The sequence below is a fragment of the Vulpes vulpes genome, chromosome 2 (assembly GCF_048418805.1).
Source record: "Vulpes vulpes isolate BD-2025 chromosome 2, VulVul3, whole genome shotgun sequence".
NCBI lineage: Eukaryota > Metazoa > Chordata > Mammalia > Carnivora > Canidae > Vulpes > Vulpes vulpes.
In genome coordinates, this window is record NC_132781.1 from 15,600,720 (window position 1) to 15,628,488 (window position 27,769).

General features: G+C 42.4%; 2 protein-coding genes across 3 annotated transcripts in view; one reads left to right on the forward strand and one right to left on the reverse strand.

Moving 5' to 3' along the window:
* The window catches only part of LOC140596239 (uncharacterized), an 88,896-nt gene extending 87,718 nt beyond the window's left edge, over positions 1–1,178 (forward strand). The window contains exon 4 of the mRNA XM_072744502.1: positions 109–1,178. The gene's annotated coding sequence lies outside the window, so the exon portion shown is untranslated. The remainder of the gene's footprint in view (positions 1–108) is intronic.
* The window catches only part of TANC2 (tetratricopeptide repeat, ankyrin repeat and coiled-coil containing 2), a 478,177-nt gene extending 450,922 nt beyond the window's left edge, over positions 1–27,255 (reverse strand). The window contains exon 1 of one of the 2 annotated variants that reach the window (XM_072746843.1): positions 27,059–27,255. The gene's annotated coding sequence lies outside the window, so the exon portion shown is untranslated. Of the gene's footprint in view, positions 1–26,429; positions 26,771–27,058 lie in introns of those variants that run through there. The other variant, XM_072746841.1, reaches the window with a different exon arrangement.
* Between the last annotated feature and the right edge of the window lie 514 nt (positions 27,256–27,769).

Consider the following 27,769-nt stretch of genomic DNA (forward strand, 5'->3'; position numbering starts at 1 on the left):
AAAAACCCAAGCAGCTGGAAAACCAGAAAAGTACAATAGTCCTTCCAGCACGTGTTACCAGATAATGAAAAAGAAATGTGGGATTCATTCCTCGCTTTTTCCTTTCAGAGTCAAGAGGAGCAGAGGGAAGGAAGATTTAGACAAAAGGCCTCATGGGACCAAGAAGACCCAGACCTCAATCTGAGCAGTGTCACCATTCTTTGACCTAGGACACCAGAGGCTGCTACCTACCTACTAGCTTGCAGCTGCATCTGTAGGAAAACATCTTCATACCACATTTACCTGGGCTCAGGATGGAGAGCAGAGGACACAGCTTTGAAATGTTATCTCTGCAAAGTCTGCATTCAAGGACATTTTGAAGGAATTTTATTTCTTTCCATTAGATGTATTAATAGACACATAACTATAAAAATGTATTCGGGCTGAAATCCCGAAAGCCTTTATCAAGTAAACAAATGATCATGGAGCGACAGTGAGGAAGGCACAAGGCTGCATTCTCTTATTTGGCCACTCACTGGTTGCGTGCCCTGGAGCAAATCACCTACCCATTCCCTGCTCCATGGTCTTTGTCTGTAAAAGGTCTCCACTAGAGGCTGCTAAAATCCCCTCTACCTCTGACCTGCTATAGGGGGCGCTATGAAAGGACTGGGCAAGGTTTGTGGAATTATTCCCTCCTGTCTCCCTGTCCTATTAGCTTTATTTTTTTTTATATAATGTCAAATTCTTAATTAGTAGGTTTTAAACATGAAGAATATAAAGCTTGCCTGTACATTTGGGAAGAATGAAGTTTTGTCTTTTAGAGCAGAGAGAGGGAGCTAGCTGAGGCTTCTAACTGAAGCAAGTCACACTCCCAGAAAAATGAAATGGAAGCCTGAACGATTGTGAAAATTGAGGACCCTGTAAGCAAGGAACAAGTACCCTGTTGGTATTTTTTTTAGATGATTTTCATTACATTTGGAACACCTTTGTGCTTCCTTTATGAATTTCTCCATCTCTTTCAACTCTACAGTGAGCTATTTTTAAGACTGTTTTCCTTTCATACAGGAATACTGTTCAGAGAAGCAACTTAATTGTCATCATACTTTTTCTTAGTCTTTCAAGACCTTTTGTTATGGTGAAATAATTTTAGGTACACCAAGCACAGATCCATTAAATACATTCTTTATTTCACTAATGAACTATTGTGGGTGGTAAAATTAATTTCATTCCACCCATGATACTCACATATCTGTTCAATTTTTATAGTTGAGAAATGAAGGTTGCAAATAACTGCAGTCAGATGAGAATTCCTCTTAAAATGTTAAGTCTGTTGTTTCATTTATGCCAAGACATATCCAAAGAAAAATCTATAAAAATACTTCACAAAATGAAAATGGTTCAACAGGTCTAGTCTCAGGGTTGATGTTACAAATGTTTCTACAGACTGAATATGCTTAGGAACTGGAAGGGCCCTGTGTTGATGGATTGGAAGAGAATTCTCTGAGCAGATGTGTTTAAACTCATCTGGGTGGACATGTCGGCTATTGGCACACTTGCTTAAACATGGTACTGATGAGACCCAGGGCCTGGATTGAATGGCCATATGGCTCAGCCAATGTTGCTCAATTTAATAGGTCAGGCTGTAGCCCTAACACCTCTCCACCATTTTACATTTCACACACCTCCATGGGAGGTGACAAATGAGAAGGACAGAGGATGTGGATGAAGTCAGGTAAACCCTTCCCCACAGCATGGAAAGGAATGCCATGTACAGGTTGTACTGAGGGCCAGGGAAGCCACTTTAACACACAAGGAACAACAGATTTTAACAATAACAGGCCAGACCCTATAACTCTGATTGGAAGGAATGAAGGAAAAAACAAACATCTCTAACACAATGATGAAAATAGTGATCCCAGCTGGGGTGCCTGGGTGGCTCAGTTGGTTAAGCATCCAGCTCTTGATCTCAGCTCAGACCATGATCTCAAGGTTGCAGGATTAGACCATCATTGGGCTCCTTGCTCAGCAGGGAGTCTGCTTAGGGTTCTCTCCCTCTCTATATACCCTCCCCCTGACTCACTTTCTCAAATATTTTAAATAAATACAATAAGTAAAAATAATGATCCCAGTTGGCAAGTGGAGAGGCATGGGAAGAGGGCTGTGCCTTCAGAGAAAAAGAGCAAAAGCCAGAGTCCTCTTTAGGGAGACCGGACAAGTGTCACAAAGCAAGAAAGGTCTGACTCCCGTACCCAAAGATAAATCTATCCAGAACTACCAAGGACCTTAACAAATGTAAAATTGGGATTGACTAGTAAGTGACCCACTCATTTACAACCAGCTCCTTCCAGAGCCAACTCGGACTTCCTTAATGTCAGGGCCTTAGGATGAAGCAGCAACATACTGATTTTTCTCGAGTCAGATTTAATTCCAGTGTCTGGCTTAAATGTGTGCAGACTGCTCCAGAGGGCTCCACGGGCCTGGTACCTTAACCCCACTGCTTCATCTCTCATTCTTGACTCCTTGCTCATTTCTCCCCTTTCTTTCTAAACTCCAAACCACAGACTGATGAGAGGACACAATCAGAATAAAAAGAAGACAGTCTGAAAGAAAACAGATAAGAATCCCCAAATTCATCTGCCATGGCCCCCAAATAATGACTAAGGAAAGTCTGATGGAGTTCATACCCATGCAGAGATGAGGGCTTAACAACATAACCAGAAAGATTGGTGACAACTTTAAAGAAAAAAAGGACGAAAAAGAATGAAGATGCAGTTGTCCTATTTTTGCAGTCTATAAAAATAAATATTTCATTGTACTTCCATACACACACACACAATACACACCTGATACTTAAAAAAAAAAAAATTAAATGGCATTGAGCCAGGAAAGACTGCAGAGAGTAAGTGGAGCCCTGCCTCAAAGAAAAAAAAAGATTTTCCTCCTCAAGTGACAGTAAATTGGATAAATGCTATTTTTAGATGAAATATATCTAACTAATGTCCAGATGTGAGTCTACCACATGAAGAGAAAAACAAATCTATCTAAAGCACTGAGCTGTACTTGAAAATTTTAAATTTCTGGTAATAAGGATTTCTAATGGAAAGACTTAGACACATGGTACTGACTGTGAGCCCCTGTAGCAGTTCACCTGGGAACATCTGCACACATGGCTCCAACATGTAGATGATCCCAAGGTTTACACTCCTGATGTAATTGTTCCTAACCCTCTGGACTTGCAACTTGTCAGAAGTATTTCCACATGAGCATAAAGGAGAGGAACCAGGCACATCAGGATTTCTGTGCTAAGCTGGTGGGGTCCTCTCATGGCTGTCACCTTGAGAGGTCATCTTCGTTCAAGTGATGCACCTTCCATGCCAGACATTCTTGGAAGTCCTCCTCATTCACTCAACTTATTTATAAAGCACCTACAAGGGGCACCTGGGTGGCTCAGTTGGTTAAGCATCTGCCTTCAGCTCAGGTCATGATCCCAGGGTCCCGGGATCGAGCCCTGTATTGGGCTCCAAGCTCCATTGGGGAGCCTGCTTCTCCCTCTTCCCCAGCTTGTGCTCTCTCTCTTTGCCAAATCACTAAAATCTTCAAAAAAATAAATAAGAAAGCACCTACAGTTTTCCAAGCTGAGCATAAAGTGATGAGCAGAACAAACACAGCACCTGCCCTCACACTTACAGTGCAGTAGAATTTCTTTTGGAGCCCAGATTACAAATTGCAAAGGAAAATCAATTTTATTACTTTAGTGACACAAATAATGTGTTGGGTTTGATCACAAGTCTTCGTTACTGTGCATGACCCTGAATAATGCCTGGCCATTTGAAAAAAGTCAATCCCTGAAGTACAGTCACTAAAGATATTCAAAATAATGTGATACATGAAGAGATGTACAAATAAATTATTGGGCAATGCCATCATTGCTAGAATAAAGGGTTTGCCTCTCCAAGTGACCCTGCAGTTTATGCTCCTACAAGGGGATGAGGACATCTACCTGGGGAGGCGGCAAGGGGGCAGGAAAAGAGGCAGGGGAGAGGACGTGGCAGGAAAGTAGGCAGAGCAAGTCCAGGCAGGTGATAAAAATCCCTGGATAGAGGATGGAGTGGAGCATGAGGGAGAGAAGCATTACATAGAGCAGCTGCAGAGCTGAACCCTGATGGTTGGAGAACCTTGGTTAGGTATATAAGATAATTCGGAAGCCTGGGTGGCTCAGTGGGTTGAGTCTACCTTTGGCTCAGGTCATGATCCCAGGGTCCTGGGATTGAGCCCTTCATTGGGCTCCCTGCTCAGTGAGGAGTCTGCTTCTCCCTCTGCCCCTTTCCTCCCTCATGTTCGCTCGCTCTCTCCCAAAAATAAATAAAATATATGTAAGAGAATTCATCCAAAACTGGATGTAGAAGTATAGGAACTAGGCCATTTACCTGGGCAGCAAGCCCAGGGGAATAGAAAATATCCAGGTTCCCCAAGACAACCTGACTGCTATGAGCTGGACAGGTGATCTGGCCTCACCTAGGGCCAGACAAGAAAGTGGCCAGGCAACATGGCTTCACCATGCCCTGGAAGTGTGTCCGGCACTTCTATTGGTAGGGATCAGCCATGACTACTTTAAAACCTTCCAGATCATCTGGTTGGCCCCTCCTTTGTCCCAAAATGACAACGAAGGAGCGTAAGGATAACTGTACTCATTTATAGGCAGTCAATAAAGGGTTAAGATGGAACAGGGACTCAGGACTTTGACATGAATTCCTAATGATTTCTTAAATATCTGGTAGCCATCAGAAGACACACGTATACAAAAGGATACTTTTTTTTTCCATAATTGAGAAATCATATGCAGTGTTTTGTAGGGTCTGTGTTCTTCTTCCCCAGCATCACAGGTGGATTTGCATGTGGCTCTCTACTCTACAGCTCTCACACAAATAGCTCACTCTGGAGAGAAGTCCACCTGCAACCTGGAGCTGCTCGAAATGAAGAAATCAGGCCTGAAGCATCCATTTTGCTTACATCATACTCTACAACTCAACCGACCAGGAGAGCCCAGTTTGTGCCTCCTTTCCCTCCTCAAGGTAAAAGGAGAAAGAGGAGTGAAGTCAGAGACAGAAAAAAAATCACCTGAGGGGCACTTGGGTGGCTCAATCAGTTGAGCAACTGACTCTTGGTTTCGGCTCAGGTGGTGAGATCAAGCCCCACCTTGGGCTCTGTGCTCAGAAGGAGTCTGCTCAAGAGTCTTTCCTCCTCCCTCTCCCTTCTGCTTTGCCCCCTGCTCAAATTCTCTCTAAAATAAATAAAATCAAGGGAGGGAGGAAGAAAGGAAGGATAGATGGATGGGCTACAGCAGTAGTTTGCTGGCGAGTTGGGGCAGGAGGTGGTTTTCTCCCAGGCAAATGCACATATCTATGTTCGCCCAATACTCTGCAAATCGTTTCTTCTTTGTAACTGTGGAGTCCCTCTCCTAGGGACCCAGGCTGAAAACCTCCATGGGAAGGCAGTAGCCCACAGCAATGACCCTAGGTTTCCCAATCAGTTATATAGTGTTGGGTGTGGAAGCAAAACTCTGGATTCTTCTTTAATGCTGCTCTGATCATTTTTTGTACTCTCACACAGATGAGCCAATGAAGCACACCCAGAGTTTTGAGCATGGACTTTCAAGTATTTCACTCAGGATTCTTGTCTGATTAAATAACCTTTATCAGAGACCCTCCAAACTAGATGTTTAAGTCTCTAATTGGAACAAACACTATAACAGTCAGTTTCAGGTGAAGTTTACCACTTGCCACATGTTTCAACAGTTGTCATATGTACTGGCTCCCCTTGGAAGCACAAACAGTTGGAGTTTGTGCTGTAGACATCCAAAATTATTTGGTTATTTCAACAGCAATGACTTCTTGGTGTCATCCTTAAACCTCTCCTACTCCTTTAGGTCTTGTTATTGATACGGAAACTTCTCATCAGCCTTTTCTTTAGAACTTTAAGACCAAGTAATCCACCAAGTCCATACCCCATCATGCTTGATCATCACCCAAAATGACCATTGTCTTTCTGGCCATTCATCCTCTCTTGCACTAAACGAAACAGTTTAACATGTGCACAGACATCCTTCTAAATTCCAGCCTCACATTTCCAGGGGGCTTCCTAAATCACTAGGATGCAGCTTAAACTCAGCAGGCCAAAACTGGACTCTTCTTTCCTTCACATCTGCTCCTCTGTCAACCTGTGCTCACCACCAAACATAATGCTTAACACAAAGATAATAGGACCTCTTCCTTCTTCTTGACTCTCAGAGCCAATAGGTGTTAAGGTCTTAATGATTCTGCCCCCCTCACAGTTAAGCACTTTAGTCCAGGCCTTCTTCATCTTCCTTCTGGGTTACTACAAAAATCTAACTGGCCTTCCTAATTCCACTTTCAACTCTCCCTTCAATCAGTTGCCAATGACCTTTCCAAATTACAAATCTGATTTTGTAACCATTTCTACTTAAAATTCTTCAGTAGATGCCACTTGCCTTCAGAATGCAAACCAAACTCTTTAGCCTGGAATTCTGTGCTCTTCATAAGCTGTCTTTGGTGTGCCCTCTGCTCCCCCAAGCTGCACCCAGAGCTCAGGCCCAGTAAACCACCTGCTATTCTTCTGAACAAGGCCTTCCCCTCTTGGCCACCCTCTTCCTTCTTCCCTTAATGCCCCCTCATTCTTCAAAAATATGTGGACTGTTTATGCTGGCACTATTTTGGCATTAGATACATATATTATAATTTCTAATCCTCGGGCAACCCGGGTGGCTCAGCAGTTTAGCGCTGCCTTCAGCCCAGGGCCTGATTCTGGAGACCCTGGATCGAGTCCCACATTGGGCTCCCTGTATGGAGCCTGCTTCTCCCTCTGCCTGTGTCTCTGCCTCTCTCTCTGTCTCTCAGGAATAAATAAATAATTTTTTTTAATTTCTTTTTTTTTTTTTAAAGAGCACTGCTTTATTTATTTATTTATGATAGTCACAGAGAGAGAGAGAGAGGCAGAGACACAGGCAGAGGGAGAAGCAGGCTCCACGCACCGGGAGCCTGATGTGGGATTCGATCCCGGGTCTCTAGGATCGCGCCCTGGGCCAAAGGCAGGTGCCAAACCGTGCGCCACCCAGGGATCCCCTTTTTTTTAATTTCTAATTCTCCCAACAACCCTATGGGACTTGCAGACTTTCCTGAAGATCACACAGTGGATGAGTAGGTAAAAAGAGACTTCGATCCAAGCCTGCCTGATTTCCAGTGCCTACATTCTTTCCATGAAGTCAAGATGTCTCTCTTTAAAGCTGTATTCAGATGTCTACTCCGGTGGGGCCTCCCCTGAATTCTCATGTTGGTTGCTCTTGCATACCCCTGCCCAGGCCTTTCTCCACTGGCCTCAGGTAATGTGAGGTGCAAGTGCTCATCAGTCCTGTGCTGTGAGCTTCTAGCAGGGAGACTTTGGGCCTTTTAATTATTAAAAAAAACAAAACCCCAAAACTGTTTACAGATGTTAGAATTTAAATATAAAACTGTGAGTAGACTCCACTCCAGCTCCTTAGAAGTAATCAAAGTTAACTTACTTCTTGTATAACCTTCCAGACTTTTAGGACTATAGAAATATATGTACATATACTCTTTCCTCCAACAGATGGGCTCATATTATGCACACTTACCTGTAATTTTTTTTCCCTTAGATTACATCTTAGACATCTTTCTACACCACTTCATGTATATATCTCTCTTTTTTTTGTAGAAATAAATCCATGATACTATTTTCACAATTTATATAAATAAATAAAACCTACAGTTCAAAGGTTAGAAAGTCAGAGGTAGGGGAAGAAAAGGCCCAGCTATATGCTGATTAGAAACACCTAAAACATGATGCTGAAAGATTAAAAGTCAAAAAAATTCATTGAATAAAATAAGAATACAGTCTCTGTGTGTATATAAATAAACAAATGGAAGAGGGAAATTTCTGCCTTACAGAATAAAGCCAACTGATAAATATGGAAGGAATGATAGAAGTAGAAAATTGTCATTTAGCAACCATCATGGTAATAATAGACCCAAGCAAGAATCATTCATTTTTACTAGAACTAAAGGGAAAATTTTGAGGAGTAAGAGCATATTAACAATCATCTCAAAATCTATTTCCCCAAGAGAGAATGATCTTATAAGTTACAAAGGGAAAAGTAACTTTCCATCAAAAATACTTGACAGGCACCCCTTTAACCAAGTGAGTTAAATTAGCATCACAATGAATGGGACCCATTGACATCATCTGATGTGAGGGACTAGGAGCACACACATTACTTCTGGAATATTTCTGTCAAAATGCATAACCTGAATATAATCATGAGGAAACATCAGACAAGCCCAAATCTCAAGACACATATTGCAAAATAACGGGACAGACCCTTCAAAAATGTCAAGTTCACAAAAGGCAATGAAAGCCATGAGGCTTTTCTAGTTAAAGGTAACTATAGAGATCTAACAACAGGATGCAACCTATGATCTGGGACTTTCTTTTGCTATAAAACACATGACTGGAACAAATATCAATAACCTTTGAAAATTACAAAATCAGGATGCCTGGGTGGCTCAGCGGTTGAGCATCTGCCTTCAGCTCAGGGCGTGATCCAGTGGTCCAGGATCGAGTCCCGCATCAGGCTTCTTATGGGGAGCCTGCTTCTCCTTCTGCCTATGTCTCTGCCTCTCTCTCTGTCTCTCATGAATGAATAAATTAAAAGAACTTAAAAAACTACAAAAACCACTATCTTATAACCACTTCTCTTTAAAATACTTCAAAAGACACCTTTTACCTTCAAAATACCAACCAGGTGGGGATCCCTAGGTGGCTCAGCAGTTTAGCTCCTGCCTCCAGCCCAGGGCATTGTTCGGGAGTCCTGGGATCAAGTTCCACATCGGGCTCCCTGCATGGAGCCTGCTTCTCCCTCTGCCTGTGTCTCTGCCTCTCTCTGTGTGTGTCTCTCATGAATAAATAAATAAAATCTTTAAAAAAACCAAAACAACCAGGGGCGCCTGGGTGGCTCAGTTGGAGTCAGATGCCTCCTAGTTTTGGTTCAGATCATGATCTCATGTTGTGGAGTGGAGCCCCGTGTTGGGCTCTGGGCTCAGTGGGGAGTCTGCTTGAGAGTCTGTCTCCCTCTCCCTTTGCCCTTGCCCTCCTTGTGCCCTATTTCTTTTTTAAAAAGATTTACTTATTCGAGAGAGTGAGCAAGAGAGAGAGCACAGCTGGGAGCTGGGTGGGGGGGAGGGGGGAGAAGAGACTCCCCACTGAGCAGGGAGCCTAATGTGGGGCTCGATCCCAGAATCCTGGGAACATGACCTGAGCGCAAGGCAGATGTTTAACAGACTAAGCCACCCAGGCACCCCCTCTCACTAAATAAATAAAATCTTAAAAAAAACAAAACAAAAAACACCAAACTCCTCAGCATGGAATTCACTCCTCAGAAACTGTCTCATTTGTAAATACTTCTGTATCTCTAAACCATGACTTTCTTGTTAGCATAGCCGTTAATTTCATACAAAACTGGATGTGGAAGCCATAGGAAACTCAAACAGCCTGTGTGCCAGCCTCCCACCATCTGGAACGTCAGAACCAGCAGGGTGCCCTGGTTGCAGAGGAGCTGTATTCTAGATCTCTGAAGGTGGTGCTCAAGTGGTGCTATTTTTAAACCTCCCTCCAGGTGATTAAAATGTGCACTTGGCCCCTGCCAACCTCTTCATTCTCCCATCCTCTGCCCTTAAGCTGTGTGATGACAAACTGTTGTTCTGGGGACCCACAGCCTTGAACCGCTGCCCCTGGAGGTTTTGTCCTGTTTTACCCACTCCCCTGGGCTGGCACCTGGCTGCTCTGGGCTCCTGGAGTGCTCTGGCATTGCCACATAGGATGTTTTCCATGGATACATGTTTATCATCTTCAGTAGACCTATCTCCTTGAGGTTGACCAACAAGCAGTGTGGACTGCATTGAACCAGAGGCTCTCAAGTCTGGGAGAAGGGGGCAAGATGTTACTGGGTTGGAAATTCGAGAAAGGCCTTCTGGAGGGTGTGGCCTTTGGGCAGGACCATCAAAGCAGGATGGAATGAGTGGAGACCTACAACTGGGCTTGTAACTACCTAATTTGAGTTCTCTGAACACTTCAAGTGTTTTATATTGCTTCTCCACTTTTTACCTTACTTTAATTTCAATTTTCTGCATCTTGAGGGTGACTTAGAACATGATCTTGAGAGTCTGAGAACACTGGCTTTGCACCTGTGTGGCCTGGGGCAAATCAATGGACCTCACTGACTTCAGGTTCCTCATCAGAGAACTGGGAATAATGGCACTTCATAGGGTTGCAATAGCATTAAAAGGAATATTCTAGATAGAGTCAGCAGAAAACCACTGATGGTGAGGAGTTGGTCGTTCTGAGGTGGGTTGGAGGACTCTTCAAGACATCTGTCATATCCCAAGCACCAAAAACATTATCTGACTCTCTTTAATTAAATGTTTTGTTTTGGGATCATTGTAGATGCACATGCAGTGATAAAAAGTAATACAGAGACATCTTGTATTCCCTTTATCCAGTGGTAACTTTTTTTTTTTTTAAAGATTCATTAGTGGGGCACCTGGGTGGCTCAGTTGGTTCAACAGCTGCCTTCAGCCCAGGTCATGATCCCAGGTCCTGGGATCGAGCCCCACCATCAGGCTCTCTGCTCAGCAGGGAACCCCTCTGCCTGCCGCTCTGGCTACTTGTGTACTCGTCCTCGAGATTCACTGTGTTAAATAAAATCTTAAAAAAAGAGAGAGCGAGAGAGCACAAGCAAGCAAGGCGGGGAGAGAGAGGAAAACTTAAGCAGACTCTGCTCAGCACAGAGCTCAATGTGGTGCTTGATCTCACAACCCTGAGACCATGAACTGAGTTGAAACCAAGAGTCAGACACTCAACCAACTGCACCACCTAGGTGCCCCTCCAACAGTAACTTCTTATACAACTATATATAGCCCAATATCCCAACCAAGATATTGACATTGATACAGTCAAGATGCAGAACATTTCCTTTACCACAAGGATCTCCCAGGTTAGCCATTGTACTACTACATTTGCTTCTCTTACCCTTCTCCTTTCCTTAACCCCTGACAACCACCAATCCATTCCTAGAATTTTATCATTGGAAGAATGTCATATAAATGGAATCACGTAACTTATAACCTTGGGGATTGGCTTTATTCACTCAGGCCTAATCCTCTGGAGAGTCATATAGGAGTTGTGTATATCAATAGTTCATTTCTTTATATTGTTCAACAGTATTTTGGATGCACCACACTTTATTTAACCATTCATGTGTTGAAAGACATTTGGGTTGTTTCCAGTTTTCAGCTGCAATTAACATTTGCGGGGAACCCTGGGTGGCGCAGCGGTTTGGTGCCTGCCTTTGGCCCAGGGCGCGATCCTGGAGACCCAGGATCGAATCCCACGTCGGGCTCCCGGTGCATGGAGCCTGCTTCTCCCTCTGCCTGTGTCTCTGCCTCTCTCTCTCTCTGTGACTATCATAAATAAGTGTAAAAAAAAAATGTAAATCAGGTTAATTCAAAAATTAAAAAAAAAAACATTTGCATACAGGGTTTTGTGTGAGCTGAACACATATTTTCATTTTTCTGAAATAAATGTCCAAGAGTGTAATGGCTGAGTTGTAGGGGTGTTACATGTTTAAGAAATTGCCAAACTGATTTCCAGAGAGGGTGCACAATTTTGTTCACACAAGCAATATATAAGTGATTCAGTTTCTATCCTTGTCTGATATTGACACTATTTGACAGGGAAATGCATCTCATGGTTTTGATTTGGATTTCCCTAATGGTTAATGATACCAAACATCCTCCCACATGCTTATTTGCCCTCTTTAAGGTCTTCCTGTCTTTTGACCATCCCTTAATAAGATTTTTGCCTATTTTACTGTTGAGTTCTGAGATTTATATATTCTAGATACTAGTCCTTTGTCAGATAGGAGGCTTACAAATACTTTCTCTCTAGAAAGGTGTCCAGTTTTTCTTTTTTTTTTAATCCTCTTAAACCTTTTGCAGAGCAAAATCTGATGAGGTCTAATTTGTCAATTTTTCCTTTTATGAACCCCCTGCCTAGCCCTACATCTCAAAGGTTCTTTTATTTCTAAAAATCTTATAGTTTTACATTTCATATAGAAGTTTGTGACTGAGTTAATTTTTGTATAAAGTGTGAGATTTAGGTCAAGGTTGTGTTTTTCTCCCACCAATAGATGTCCAATTACTCTAGTACCATCTCTTGAAAAGGCTTTCCTCCATTGGACTGCTTTAACATCTTTGTCAAAAATCAGTTGGGCACATTTGTGTGGGTCCATTTCTAGATTTTTTTTCTATTCCTTTGATGTGTCCTTTGATGTGTAATGTGCCAATACTATACAATCTTACTACACCCTTATAGTAAGTCTTGAAATCAGGTAGACTGTTTACTCATTTTTCAAAATTGTTTTAGCTTTTTGATTTTCCACATGCATTTTAGAATAGCTTTGACTATATCTATTAAAAAATCTTGCTGGGATTTTAGTAAGAATTACATTAAACCTTTATATTCATTTGGGGAAAATAGACATTTTTACTATGCCGAGACTTCAATCCATGAACATCAACTATCTCTCCATTTATTTAGATCTTCTTTGATAGCTTTCATCATGCTGTATAGTTTACAACATACAAGTCCTATATTTGTTTTGTTAAGATTTATACGAGGCTCTTAATAGTATTGTTTTTAGTATCCATGTGTTCATTGCTAGTATATAATATCTACATGCAAAAATCTGTTATATCACACATCCTGTTGAACTCACTTATTAGTTTCACATGGCTTTTTGTTTCTTGGTTTTTCCTTTTGCAACTTGAGATTTCCTATGTGGACAATCTGTCATCTGCAAATAGAGATTTTTATTCTTTCCTTCCCAATTTCCATACCTTTTCTTTCCTTCCTGCACTGGCTAGACCTTCCACCCCTATGTTCATTAAGAATGGTAACAGTGGACACCCATGGCTTGTTCCCTTTTTCAGTTTTATTTTTTAAGTAATCTCTAAGCCAAATAGGGTGCTTGAACTTATGATCCTGAGATCAAGAGTCACATGTTCCACCAACTGAGCCAGCCAGGTGCCCTGTCTTTTCCTAATCTTGAAGGGAAATTTCAGTCTTTTACCATTTAACTAGAGTATTACTGTTGTGGATTTTTTTGTGGGTGCTGAAAGGCACAGGATAGACATTCCCATTCCAAAAGGGAGAAAGAGGAAAGAAGGATAGGGTGACAGATCTCAAGCAAAACCCAAAAATACCAAAGCAAATTCCACTAAATCTAAGGCTTGAGAATGAATGATCCTCTTTGGTTTGATGCTCTGCCTTCTGAACCCACTGGGACAGCAGTCCCACCTGATGGAGCCAGGCAGGAATCATGCCCCCAAGGATTCAGGGGTCCAATCCCCCTAGCTGAATTCAGTCAGATCATGTGGCCTATTGAAACCCAGATGGTAGCCTGGATGGCTAAATTGCCTGGATGGCTAAATTGCCTTCAGGGTTCTTTTCCCCTCCACCGCCTTACCCCCTTTTTTTTAAAAGCACCTATTTGCAGCTGAATAACTCTCTGGTCCAGTCCTATAGGAACTAAGAAATCTGACAGCTTTCCTTCATTTCATCTCATTTTTAAATGTTCCCTTTGATTCACATTGGCAGTGTCATTGCTGACAATCCCATTTCTTTCCCCGCCTTCTGTTGAAATGGTGGATTCACACCCAAATCTCTTTATCAAATGGTTTTTCAGCCATATTCTTAGCGTTCTCTTTGGAACAACATTTCTCATGTTTTGCAATGTGGATAGGCTAAGAACTTTCCAAATCTTCAAGGTGTGGTTCCATTTTGCTTAAGAATTCCCCCTTCAGGATCCCTGGGTGGCTCAGCGGTTTGGCACCTGCCTTTGGTCCAGGGCATGATCCTGGAGCCCCGGGATCGAGTCCCGCGTCGGGCTCCTGGCATGGAGCCTGCTTCTTCCGCCTGTGTCTCTGCCTCTCTCTCTATGTCTATCATGAATAAATAAATAAAATATTAAAAAAGAAAGAAAGAAAAAGAAAAAGAATTCCTCCTTCAGTTCATCTTTCCTCTTTCACATTTTATTTTGAGTATTCAGGAGGAACCAAGTTTCTCCATTGACACTTTTTGTACAAAATGTCCTCACAGCTAAGTATCTGTATCATTTACACATTCTGCCTTCCGCACGCACGCATGACACTAGAACATAGTTCAGCCAAGTTCTCTGCTATGTTACAGCAAGGATCATCCTTCCTTCAGTGTCAAGATAGCTGCTCCTCATTTCTGAGATCTCACCAGAATCACTTACATCTTTATTTCTAGCATGCATCTCAAAACTCTTCCAGCTTCTACTCATTACCCAAAGTCACAACTTCCTACTTCTCAGTACCAAAATCTTAGTCTGCTTGGGCTGCTTTAACAAAATGCACAGCACAGATTGGGTGACTTAAGCAACATTTTTCTCACAGTTCTCAAGACTGAAAGTTCAAGGTCAATGTGCAACAGGGTCCATGCCTAGTGAGGGCTTTCTCTTTGGTTGCTGATGGCCACCTCTTGCTGTGTTCTCACAAGGCAGAGAGAGCCTCTCTCACATTTTTTGTTCTTATAAGCCACAACTCCCATTATGAGAGCCTCACTTTCATGACCATATCTAACTCAAATTACCTCCCAAAGGCCTTATCTTCAAAGATTAGCACATTGGTGTTAGAGGTTCAATATATGAATTTGAGGGACACACAACTCAGTCCATAGCATTGTCTAGAAGTTTGGTCTTGCTGAGTGCACCTTTCCCAATCCTTTGGCTAGAGACAGTAGGCTTTTGTTAGGGTGTTTTTGTCTACTTCTGTTGGCATTTCAAGGTTGCTGGCTTCTTCAGCTTCAAGTATGGGATGTAAGAGGCAAAAAGAAAACTCAAGGAACTTGCTGACTTATTGTTCCTCAAGTCCTAACGTCCTTAACCATTCTGCCTTTTCTCTACCTTTCAGAGTCTTCTTATGTTTTCTGTCATGTCTGGCACTCTCACTGTAAGTTACATGGCAAAAATGCTTGTGGCAAAGACACTAACTGTAAGGTAATTTTGTCGGAAAAGAAAAAAAAAAGTTGATAGTTTGGTTTGGCAGTTCAGTTTCAGCAACTGCTGGAGAGTGTGCTTTCCTTTTTCCATTGATGCAGTACTCTCATCTTTCTATTATATCAATCTTAGCCCTTATAACAGTCTTACAGTGGGCACAGAGGTTTGAATCAACATTTGCCATAGAACTTTGAAATAGCTATCAACAGACATGTGAATATACACCAGGAACAAACAACCCTGTGGAAGGCTTTCAAAAATGCAACACAAAGCTCAGTTAAAAATGTGCATCCTAGTATTTGGAAATGGATGGCTCTCCTAAAAAAAGAAAACATGCAATGCCAAATGAGATAAATCAACAAGAGGGAAAAAAACAGTATTATACTGTTTTGTGGTTTTGGTTTTTTTTTTTTTTTTTGAGTGAAATACTTCTAAGACAGGAGTTTTGGTACAACCCACCAAATCAGTTATTTGTACAGTATTGCCATGGATCTCTATACACTGTAAATGTATTCAAATATTCTGTATTTCACAATAAAGCCTTCTAATCTTGTTCTTCATTTCTCATGTTTAATTAGGTCCTTTTTTTTTAATGGATGCCCTCTCATTTTTCATGATTTTATCTCTTATGGCAAAATTGCCTTATGGCAAATTAGTTAAGCAGTGAAAATGTTTGCAGTGAAACTACCTAGAACTTATTTCATACATAATGTCTACAATTTTTAGTTGTACTTAGTGTAAGGAATAGGAAAAAGTTTATCTACCCTCCTGCTACTTTTTTTTTTTTTTTAAGACTCTGTTGGAGGGCTATGCCATAAATTACTGATGAACATTTAGACTGTTAATAGATATAATTTTTTTCCTACTAAAAACAATGCTGCAATAAACAAGAGAGTCAATTGTTTGGGTATTTGCTTGTTTTCCATTTCTGTATCACCAGGGCTCAGCAGTGCCAAGCTAATAAACGTTTACTGAATGAATAAATGCATCATGACTAACATGGTATTTCCTTCTTTACCTAGTGTGCACTTAATTGCTCCAAAGACTCTCACCACATCAAGAGCAGACTTAAAACCTCAACAGTAAGAACTTATAAGAACAGTAAGAACTGATATTGACTAAAAATTAGATTAATTGATATAGACCTGAGATATGCCTTCTCCATCAGTATTTACATTTTATGGTGGAAAGAATTTAGCCTTCCAGGTATGGGTGCAAATAGGATTAGAAGAAATTTATTAAAATCCCAGGGTTAATTCAGATTATGGGTAGTTTAAAATTTCTTAGTGTCCTAAGTTTTTTACAAATATCCATGTTCTATCTGAAAAGAACAAAATAAAAATCATTCTAAGGGTAGACAAAGAGTTTTTAATACTCAGTGACCTAAAGCTGTGGTCATGGGGGTGGGGCAGAGAGGGGGAGTCTAGAGTCTCCATAAAAAAACATCATGCTGTCTGTCAATTAACTGGTATCCTCGCCCTGCATTAATTTGGAAATAAGTGAAAGCATAAGTGGGATGTGTCACTTCACAAAAACATTGTGACAGGCCTGCGGGTAAACTGCATAGAAGTTGCACAAAGCTGTACTCATCACTGGTCAGACAAGTAAGCTACATGGGTGGCAGACTAATGATAACAGAAGCTGACATTTACTGAGCCCATACTTCACATAAGGTACTGTTCTGGATGCTTACCATGGAGCATTGTCCTCCTAATGCTTTTACAGATGAGAAGATAGAGGCAGAACTGCCTCATGTGATTACCCTCAGTCACACAGTAGCAAGCAAAGGAGCTAAACATAAAGCACAGGAAGTGTGCTCCAGAACCCAAACTTTTATTTTTTTCTTTAAGATTTTATTTATTCATGTGAGACACAGAGAGTGAGAGAGAGAGAGAGAGAGAGAGAGAGTCAGAGACACAGGCAGAGAGAGAAGCAGGCTCCATGCAGGGAGCCTGATGTGGGACTCGATCCTGGGACTCCAGGATCACGCCCTGAGCCAAAGGTAGGTGCTCAACCACTGAGCCACCCAGGTGTCCCCAGAACCCAAACTTTTAATTTTAAGGACGTCAAGAAGGCCTCCTCCTACTCCAAAAACCTTCCAGCTGTTTGATAGGTCATGCTTGTCAAAGCAGTCTTGAGGGGTTTCCGTATGGAGAGAAGATGCAACTAATCTTGCCCATGGGAATTCTGTGGGGGCAAGTACATCCCTATGACATTTCCCTGGTGCCTTGCCACTGATTTTTTCACTCCCCCTACCTCTGGGATACCCCATGATTTGCTCTCATTTTGAACTTTTTAAAGATTTTATTTTTTAAGTAATCTGTATACCCAACATGGGGCTTGAGCTCCCAAGCCCAAGATCATGAATCACATGCTCTACTAACTGAGCCAGCCAGGTGCCCCTCATCTTGAGCTTTTGACCATTACTAGACCTTTGCCTTTAGAATGGGTCCTGGCCACTTCACCAGTTGTGTGTCACACCTTTTATGGTCCTATCTTTCAGTTCTGTTCTAGTTGCTTCTCACTTTCATTTATATTTTTAGTCCCTGTTCTAGGAACTGACAATACTAGAGATTTATCTGCTTTAGTCCCTGTCTAAACTTAGTATTCCTATTGAGGTACAGTAAGACTGATGAGTATTTTCTCCAGTAAATGCACATGAAGGCATACTTTCCTGGGCCAGAAAATAAGAATAGACTATGAAATTATTAACAATGGAGGTGATGAGGGCAGCCCTGGTGGCTTAGCAGTTTAGCGCCACCTTCAGCCCAGGGTGTGATCTTGGAGACCAGGGATCAAGTCCCACGTCAGGCTCCCTGGATGGAGCCTGCTTCTCCCTCTGCCTGTTTCTGCCCACCCCCGCCCTCTCTGTAGCTCTCATGAATAAATAATTAAAATATTTTTTTTAATTTTTTTAAATTTATTTATTTATGATAGTCACAGAGAGAGAGCAAGGCAGAGACACAGGCAGAGGGAGAAGCAGGCTCCATGCACCGGGAGCCTGATGTGGGATTCGATCCCGGGTGTCCAGATCACGCCCTGGGCCAAACCGCTGCGCCACCCAGGGATCCCAAATAATTAAAATCTTAAAAAAAAAATGGAGGTGATGAGGCACCTGGGTGGCACAGTTGGCTAGGTATCTGACTCTTGGTTTTGGCTCAGGTCCTGATCTGAGGGTCATGAGATCAAGCCCCACATCAGGCTCCAAGCTCAGTGAAGGGTCTGCTTTAAGTTTGTCTCTCTCTCTCTCTCTCTCTCTCTCTCGCTCTCTCTCTCTCTCGCTCTCTCTTTCTCTCCCCCCCCCACACTCTCTAATAATAAAACTTTTTTTAAAAAATGGAGGGGATGACTTTTGGTGATGATGGGTGACTTTTGGTTATGTGAGGGATATCCATGAGGTTCCAGACCCTTCACATATCATCTATAATCTTCACAGCTTTGGCTATGATATCAGTTCCCTTTTACAGATGGAGAACACAAGGCTTGGAGAAGTTATGTCAGATTACACAGCCAAGATTAAAATTCAAATCTGTCTGGTTTGCAAAGCTAGAGTTCTTTCCCAATTTCTATGCTGATTGGACATTGTTGGAGGAGTAAAAAAGTTGGGGGCTCCATATATTGTCTATATATACAAATATACTATAAGCCCATTACTGGGCATCATCTACCAATTTTTGGCTATTAGGAGACATTGGTTCACAAACTTTAGTTGTTTTTGGTTTTTTGTTTGTTTTATACACACAGTTATGATGTATTTCTTAGAAAATATTGTGCCAAGAATCACTGGGGGGGAAAACGTCTACACAAAATTGGTTTTGACTCTGCCCAAGAATTAGAACAGTAACTTCGGTGCATAATATTTCTTTGGTTCCTTCTAAATCCTTTTTGAAGAAACCTAAGTTAACATTTCACATTTGGAAAACTCCTAATTTCCAATTCCATTTGGTCTTTCTGAGGCTTGAACTAAATTGTAGGAGTTGTACTGGTTTGCTTTAGGGCAGTGGTTCTCAAAGTGTGGTCTGTGGGCCCCAGGGATCTGAGGCCTTTCTGGGGGTGTCCACAATACTATCTTTACAATACTACTAAAATATTATTTGCCTTTTCTCTGTGTTGAAATTTGCACTGATATTACACAACAATGCTGGGCAAAACTGCTGCTGCTGTAGCATAAATCAGGGCAGTGGCACGAAACCATACTAGTATGAAAGGCCCATTGATTTAAGAGAATGGAAAGACAGGCCACAGACTGGGAGAAAATATTTACATAACACATATCTGACAAAGGACTAGTATCTAAAATATACAAAGAACTTTAAAAACTCAACAATAATAAACAACACAATTTAAAAATGGGCAAAAGATCTCAATAGACACCTCACCAAAGAAGATACACAAAGAGGTCATGAGTTCAAGCCCCACGTTAGGTATAGAGATTACTTAAATAAAAGCTAAAAAAAAAAAAAAAAAAGGAACCATAGCACTGGAAAGATGCTCAACATCATAGGTCATTAGGGAACTGCAAATTACAAGAATCAGGTACTACTATATATTAAAATGGCTAATTTTTTTTTAAACCTACTGTCAAATGCTGGTGAAGATGTACAACAGTATGAACTCATTCATTACTGGTGGGACTGTAAAATGGTAAAGCCCCTTTGGAAGATAGTCTGGTAGTCTCTTACAAAGCTGAATATAGTCTTACTAGGGGATCCAGCAATCACACTCTTTGGTATTTATCCAAATGAGGTGAAAACGTATGTCCACACACAAACCTGCACACAAGTGTTTATAGTGGCTTTATTCATAATTTCCAAAAACTGAAAGCAACCAAAATGTCCTCAAAAGGGAAGTAAATTGTTATATACTCAGTGGAATATTATTCAGCTATAAAGAGAAAAGAGCTATCAAGCCATGAAATGACATAAAGGAACATTAAAGGCATATTGCTCAAAGACTCCAGTCTGAAAAGGGTATATACTGGATGATTCTAACTATAGGATAGTCTAGAAAAGGCAAAACTATAGAGATAGTAAAAAGATCAATGGTTACCAGAGGTTCAGAGGAAATGGAGAAGGGGTGAATAGGTTGAGCACAACGATTTTTAGGGCAGTGAAACTCTTCTGGATGATACTGTAATGGTGGATGCAGGACATGCATTTGTCAAAATCCACAGAACTGTATATACATCATGAAGAGTGAATCCTATTTTATTTTTTTTAAGATTTACTTATTCATGAGACACAGAGAGAAAGAGGCAGACACAAAGGCAGAGGGGAAAAGGAAGCTCTCATGGGGAGCTTGATGTGGGACTTGATCCCAGAACCCTGGGATCGCAACCTGAGCCAAAGACAGAGGCTCAACCACTGAGCCACACAACTGCCCTGAACCCTACTTTAAATGTCTGCTTTAGTTAATAAGATCTCCATATTGGTTCATGGGCTAACACAGGTTAGATGACACTAATGCAATATATTAATCACAGAGGAAACTTTGGTGGGGGGTTGGGGTATAGATATAATATGGAAACCTGTACTATCTGCTCAATTTTCTGTTAACCTAAAACCACCCTAAAAAAATAAAGTCTGTTGGGGTGTGTGACTCTTGGCCTCAGAGTCATGGGTTCAAATCCCACAGTGGGTAGAGAGTTTAAAAATAAATGAAATCTGGGACATCTGGGTGGCTCAGTGGTTGAGCATCTGCCTTCAGCTCAGGTCGTGATCCTGGGGTCCTGGGATCGAGTCCCACCTCAGGCTCCCTGGAGGGAGCCTGCTTCTCCCTCTGCCTGTGTCTCTACCTCTCTGTATGTCTCTCATGAATAAACAAAAATCTTTTAAAAAATCTAATAAATAAACTCTGTCTAAAAAAAAAAAGATCCACTGATAGGTTTTCAGATCCCTCATTGTAACTAACCTTTAGGAAACTACCACTTGTCAAATTTAGGTTTGCAATCCAAGAATAACATCCATAATTATTTGAAAAAGCTGTTAAAATGCTTCCTTTTCCAGCTACATTATCTGTGTGGGGCCAGATTTGCTTCATATACTTCCACTAAAGCAACAGATCATGACAGATTGACGGGAAAAGCAGATGAGAACCCACCTGTCCTCTGTTAAGTCACCCAATCTAAATTCCTTTCTCATATAACTTTTTTTTGTTTTACTAAATGGTTGTTTTTCGTTTGAAATGCTATTTATGTCAACATGTAATGGATTTTTAACATTATTTTTAAGTAAATGACGATTTTTTAAAATGTCTCAGTTCTCATTTCATATAGAGGAAATACAGATAAAATCCACATGCACAAAAGCTCTTTCGAGGGCATCAAGGGGTTCTGAAACCAAAAGAAGTTTGAAAAACCACTGCCCTGGGCCTAGGTGGTTTAGTTAAACTTTAATTTGTAGGCTATTTTCTGGCTCATTTGGCAAGTGATGTACTAATAGCAATTGCATCTAATAGTTAACACACAGAAGCTGCCAATATCCAGAAAATGGCCATCAGGCTGTCCGGGCGTATGCAGAAAGTATGTGTGCTAAGCGTATCTTTTTTCAAGCGTGAATTTGGAATGTGTTCAATTTTCATTCTTCTGTTATCTTCCTTTAAAATGAAACATTACAAAGAATATAATAAAACATGAAGGTAAATAAAAAAACAGTGCAAGTCAAATTTATGGTGTGGGAACATAAGGCTTGCTATTACAGCTTTTAATGGCAGCTAGTTTACAATAAACATCGGGCTTAGCCTGGTAGAAAACAGTCACAGACAGGAGGTAAATACTTGTCCATTTCCAAGCATCAGAAGCTCTGGAGTCGCTCCAGTTGAATAATGCAGATCTGCCAACTGTCACTCATTTGGACTAACGCTTTTTTGTTGTTGTTTTAATTAAATTGGAAAAAAAAAAGAGAGAGAGAGAGAGAGAACATAAGATAAACCTCCCTCTGAAAGTACTAAAATTCCATAGATGGATAAATCCATGACCCATCCTTTTACACGGTTTTTGTTAGCCTTGAGTAAATCACACAGACTCCCATCAACAGAGTCACACAGGGGAATGGACTATATACTGTGTTAGGAAGGGCCCATTGCCAGCAAATCTGAATATTACAGTGAGGTTTTATAAACAGTGAGAAAAAATAGCTAGATCCTCACACAGATAACAAGAATATAAATGGACCTTTTAATGAGCTTTGCATCATCATGTATGAAATAATAAATACACCCAAACAGAGATAAAAAGGGGAAAAGCAAAATTATGCAACATTTCTGTCGTTAAGATATGTGGGCAGCATGGCTCAAAATAGAAACCAAGCAGCTTTCCAAAGACGTGAAGGTTTTAGATAAAGAAAATATAATCGCTCTAATTCGTGTTTAATCCTGTTCCCTTCAGCTTTTGTCAGAAACTGTTACCCACCTCTGGTTATCTGAGGACAGTGGAACTGTTCACAGAAATATACCTGAAACAGATTCTTACAAGTCCATATTCTAAAGTTGTTACATTTAAAAAAAGAACTGCGACAAAATTCAAGGTTAGGTGTAGGGAGAAGAACCAAGATAGAAACGACATATATTTTACGTTAATCTCTAATACACTTCATGAATAACTTACATTTATTTTTGCTGAATGAATACTTTGGATCAAAGGGTAATTTAGCATCAATTAAATTGTTAAAAGCCTTCACCTGTTATAGACACCTCAGAGTATTTGAAACCAAGGGCTTTCCATGTAAATGCTGGGTACTTATCCAGGTTTTTTTTTCTTTCTTTCTTTCTTTCTTTTCTTGAAATGAAAAATGTGGTTATGAGTAATCTTGATTTTTATTTGGATTATCATCTCATTGGCTAAGAGGTTGCCCTAGCGCTACAATGGAACCTTCCATTTTGTTATACAGTGAAGGAAAACATTTTCCTTCTACAGACATGTACAGCAGAACAAGTCTACTCCATGGCAATGCTAGTAATTGCCTGACTCATTCTATGTTCCAAAAGAATTTTAAAATAAATGATACTAGATCTTCGGAACTGTCATGATCTTTACTTTCAATTTCATCGTAAAGATTTATGACATGTCACAGGTGCCAAAACCAAAGGAAATAATGTGGTCAGTGAGAAAATGAATAAAATTTAAAAAGGAACCAAGGTACTATTTTTCCTTCTGATACTGATGCTCACATTCATCAGTTTCACAGGGTGTAGGGCAAATGTAAGCATGATGATATTAGACCAACATTTTGTAAATCAATACAACTCTGAGCATGAAGAAGTCTTAGACTTATCTAAAAGGTTCACTCAGAAGGCTTACAGGTAGAATAGAGCTTATGAAAGTGTGGGCTTCATTTGACCCTTAGAGTGCTTTTCTAAAAATTGAATTCATTGTCAACATCACAGGTTGGGATATCTCACAGAAACAAAGACATACCTGCATTTCTACCTCCTGGAACAAATGGAAGGTCTGGCAACAGAGTTCCTGTGTCGTTCTGTCAAGGCATCAGAGGGAGGCTAGGCAAGGGTGGCCACCCTACCAGAGCCTCCCTAGTCCATTGGACCCACGTGTATTTCCAGCTTGGTGCATGGATATATTTACATGGAAGGTGGTTCTCAATCAGTTGCTCTGGCTTCAGCTGTGAGTAATGAAGGCAAGATCAAGTTCAGGTGTCTACTCCTTTGGGGTTCCTCCCTATCTCTTCCAACAAAACTCCATATTATCTGTACAGTTGCAGAACCCAAATGGACCGTTTTAGGCTGGTTTTCAGGGCCCTCATCCCAGATCAGAATCACCTCAGAGTTTTACCACTGAAATGGAGAGTTTTTGGGAAATAAGGGTTCAGAGTCTTTAATTGAAGGTTATGTCTAATCTAGGTTGAGCTGGGTAATGTATCTCAATTCAAGATGAGAATAATTCTGAAATCAAACAGAGAAAAAGACCCACGATGGAGGTATTACTGAAATGTCTCTTTGGGGGGGCACCTGGCTGACTCAGTGGGTAGAGCATGACACTCTTGATCTTGGGGCTGTGAGTTTGAGCAAGGAGTATACTTTAAAAAAATGTCTCTCTGTATATGAGATGAGGTAAAGAATACCTGGATTCTGGGACCCACACTGTCTCTAACCAGCTGTGGGACCTTTTTTTTTTTTTTTTTTTTTAAGATTTATTTATTTATTTATGATAGACATAGAGAGAGAGAAAGAGACACAGGAGGAGGGAGAGGCAGGCTCCCTGCAGGGAGCCCGACGCAGGACTCAATCCCGGGACTCCAGGATCACGCCCTGGGCCAAAGGCAGGCGCTAAACCACTGAGCCACCCAGGGATCCCCCCAGCTGTGGGACCTTAAGTGACTCACTTAACTCAGCCTCTGTTTTTCACCTATAAAAGGAAGGGGATGGTTCTGCATTCAGAGCCCAGGCCATACGTTAGAATCACCTGGGCAACTCTTTAAAATACTGATGCCTAGGCCCCACCCAAGGTCAACTGAATCTGGTTCTCTGATATGGTGGCCCAGGAATCAGTATTTTCCTGAGGTTCTTCTCTATGATTCTGAGGCACAGAAAGGGAGACAATTCCACATGATTTCCAAGGAGAGACATGATCTGTTTGACATGATCTCCAAGGTTCCTTCCCATTCTCCAATTTCATGGTCTCAAGGCTTGATAGTGGTGCCAGGAAAATAGCTATTTGCTCTGTTAATTTCTCATTTATGTCAGATTGCCAGTCAAAACTATTCATTTCACATCAGAAAAAAAAAAAAAAGATGAAGAAGAAGATGTGGTCATAGCTTTTCATTTACATTAAACCATTAAATCCAAATTCAAACACCTACTCCCTTAAATTCACTCTCTACAACCACATTCAGGTATCACTGCCCAAGGCACGCTGATTTAAATATCTTTATCTGGAAAAGGTATCTATGCTGTTGCCATTTGAAAGATGGCATATTATCTTCCCAGTATATAATAAGGTAACCACTAGCCACACATTGCACTGAACACCTGAAATGTCAGTAGTCCCCAATGAGATACACTGGAAGTGAAAAATATACACTCAGCTTTCCATAGTCAGTACAAAAAGAAGTAAAATATCTCATTAATAATTCTTATATCAATCACATGTTAAAAAAATTTTTAAAGATTTATTTATTTATGATAGACATAGAGAGAGAGAGAGGCAGAGACACAGGCAGAGGGATAAGCAGGCTCCATGCCGGGAGCCCAACGCGGAACTCGATCCCGGGACTCCAGGATCGTGCCCTGGGCCAAAGGTAGGCGCTAAACCGCTGAGCCACCCAGGGATCCCCAAAATAATAATGTTTTAGTAGAATGTGTTTCACATAATATTAAAATTAATTTCGCCTGTTTTTTTTTTCTTTTCCAAATATGATTGCTAGAAATTTTCCATTACTTAGGTGGCTCCCGTTATATTTCTATTGGACAGTGCTAAGAGACATCCATTTTCTGAAACTTTAACTGAAGTTTATAGAGTTTTAAAAAAGACAGGCCCAGGGTCACCTGGGTGGCACAGTCAATTAAGCAAAGGACATTTGTCTTCAGCTCAGGTCATGATCTCAGGGTGGTAAGATTGAGTCCTGCCTTGGGCTCTGTGCGAGTCTGCTTGGGACTCTTTCTCCCTCCCCCCTGTACTGCTGCACACACACACACTTTCTCTCTCTGTCTCTAAAATAAAAAATAGGGGCCCTGGGTGGCTCAGTTGGTTAAGCATCTGCCTTCAACTCAGGTCATGATCCCAGGGTCCCGGGATGGAGCCCCACATGAGGCTCCCGGCTCAGCAGGGAATCTGCTTCTCTCTCTGGCTTTTGCCCCTCCCCCTTGCTTATGCTCTCTGTCTCTCTCAAATAAATAAATAAAATCTTAAAAAAAGCTCCTCGGAATGAGCCCAGTTGGGGTTTGAAAAACATTTAATTACTAGTCTTTACGACACAGGCTCTTTACAAGGGGACCATTCTTAATAGAAATGACTGGAACTACCCAACCTCAGCTGGATGGCAATACACAAATCAAAGGCAGCACTTTACACCAACAGGACACTCTTGTGCACCCGAATCTGGCCCTTGGGAGAACCCTAGTGGAACCGTGGGGAGAACGATGGGGTGGTCCCTGGTCTTTTCCCTTTCCTTCCAATTCACGTGAGAAATGTGGCTTCAACATGGCTGCCTGTTCTCGAGGTTTCCCGCTCAGACCCACCCGCGCTCTGTGCATGAAACAGACACACGGTGAAGGGTGAACTCGGCGAACGAGAGCATTTAGGGGGGACAACATCGGAGCGCCCGCTCACCCGCCTTTCTTCTCCCTCGGCGGTGCCTCAAATGCTTCAGCCTGATGGTGTCCGCGGTCTCCTGGGATTTTGAGCCAAAAGGTCTCAGATTAGCAGCCCCGCCCCGCCCCGCCCCGGCCTTCTCGGCCGCCGCAGGAGAGAGGGCGGGGAGGGGAAGGGCGCAAGGCTGGGTGGGGAAACAGGGCCAGCTTGAAGCGCGGGAAGAGCAGGCGGCGGTGCGGAGTGCGGGGTTCGGGTGCCAGCAGCACTCCGGCACGCTCCTCAGCTCCTCAGCTCCTCGGCTCCTCGGCTCCTCAGCTGCCGCAGCTTTGAGCCCAGGCCTCTGAGGCCCGGCGCGCCCCGGTCGCTGACGCGCGCGTGTGAGGGCCGTTCAGGTCACCTGGGCTCCCAGTGCGCGGCGCCCTGAGCAGATCCGCAGGGGACGGCTGGGCGCCCCCTCCAGGCAGGGAGGGACAGCAAGGCGTGGGGGGCAGGAAGGCTGGGAGCCCCGGGGGCGGCGGCGTCTGGCGCCGGGGAAAGGCCACCGCGGCCTGAGGGGACCTGGCGACGACAGGGGAGGCGCCCGGACAGTGTGCTGGGTCCCCCTGTCCCTCTCCCAGGCCCCCACCCCCCGCTGCGGTAGCACTTACTCATGGTCTTGTTTTCCTTCCTCCCCCACAAGCACAAAGGCCCTGCTTACTCCTCCGTGAGGCCCCAGCACCTAGCACGACGCTCAAGGGCTTCGCCAGCCTTTGCGAGCGACTGCGGAGGGCGCCTCTGGGAGCACCTGGCGTCCCGCGGCCGGACTCCGGGCCTCGGCATCGGCATCGAGCTCCGCCTGCGTTCTAAACCCTGGACCCAAGGTCCTGAAGCAAGGGTGAAGGAGGAGGGGCGGAGGGCAGGTCCGGGCGTGAGGAGACTGCCAGCCGTGGGCACACGCACCTGCTTACGGCTGCCAGTGCTGCTCTGCCCTTTCCCATGGACTGTGTTACTGTTCCCCCCACCCACCTCGGGGGGTTTCTATGAGAAAAACCATTCTGAGGACTGGTCTTGCTCTATTTTGTACCAAAATCCATAAAAAGCAGAGCATGTCCAAACCTTCCCCCCACAACAGTAGATTACTGTACTTTCTAACAGACTGAGCCACCGCCTTTGCCAGCGCTTAGGATATGCTGCAAATAAGTGGCCGGCACTCAGGAAGCTCAAGGTCCCAGCAACAGTTGTGTGGCCTTGGAGAAGGAACACAGGGAGACTCTTTGTCTTCTGGTTTCTTCAGGGTATCAAAAGAGATAGTGGTATATTCAAGGGGTATGAAGAAAGCTTAACATTAGTCTGCATGGAGCTCTTTGAAATGCATGAAG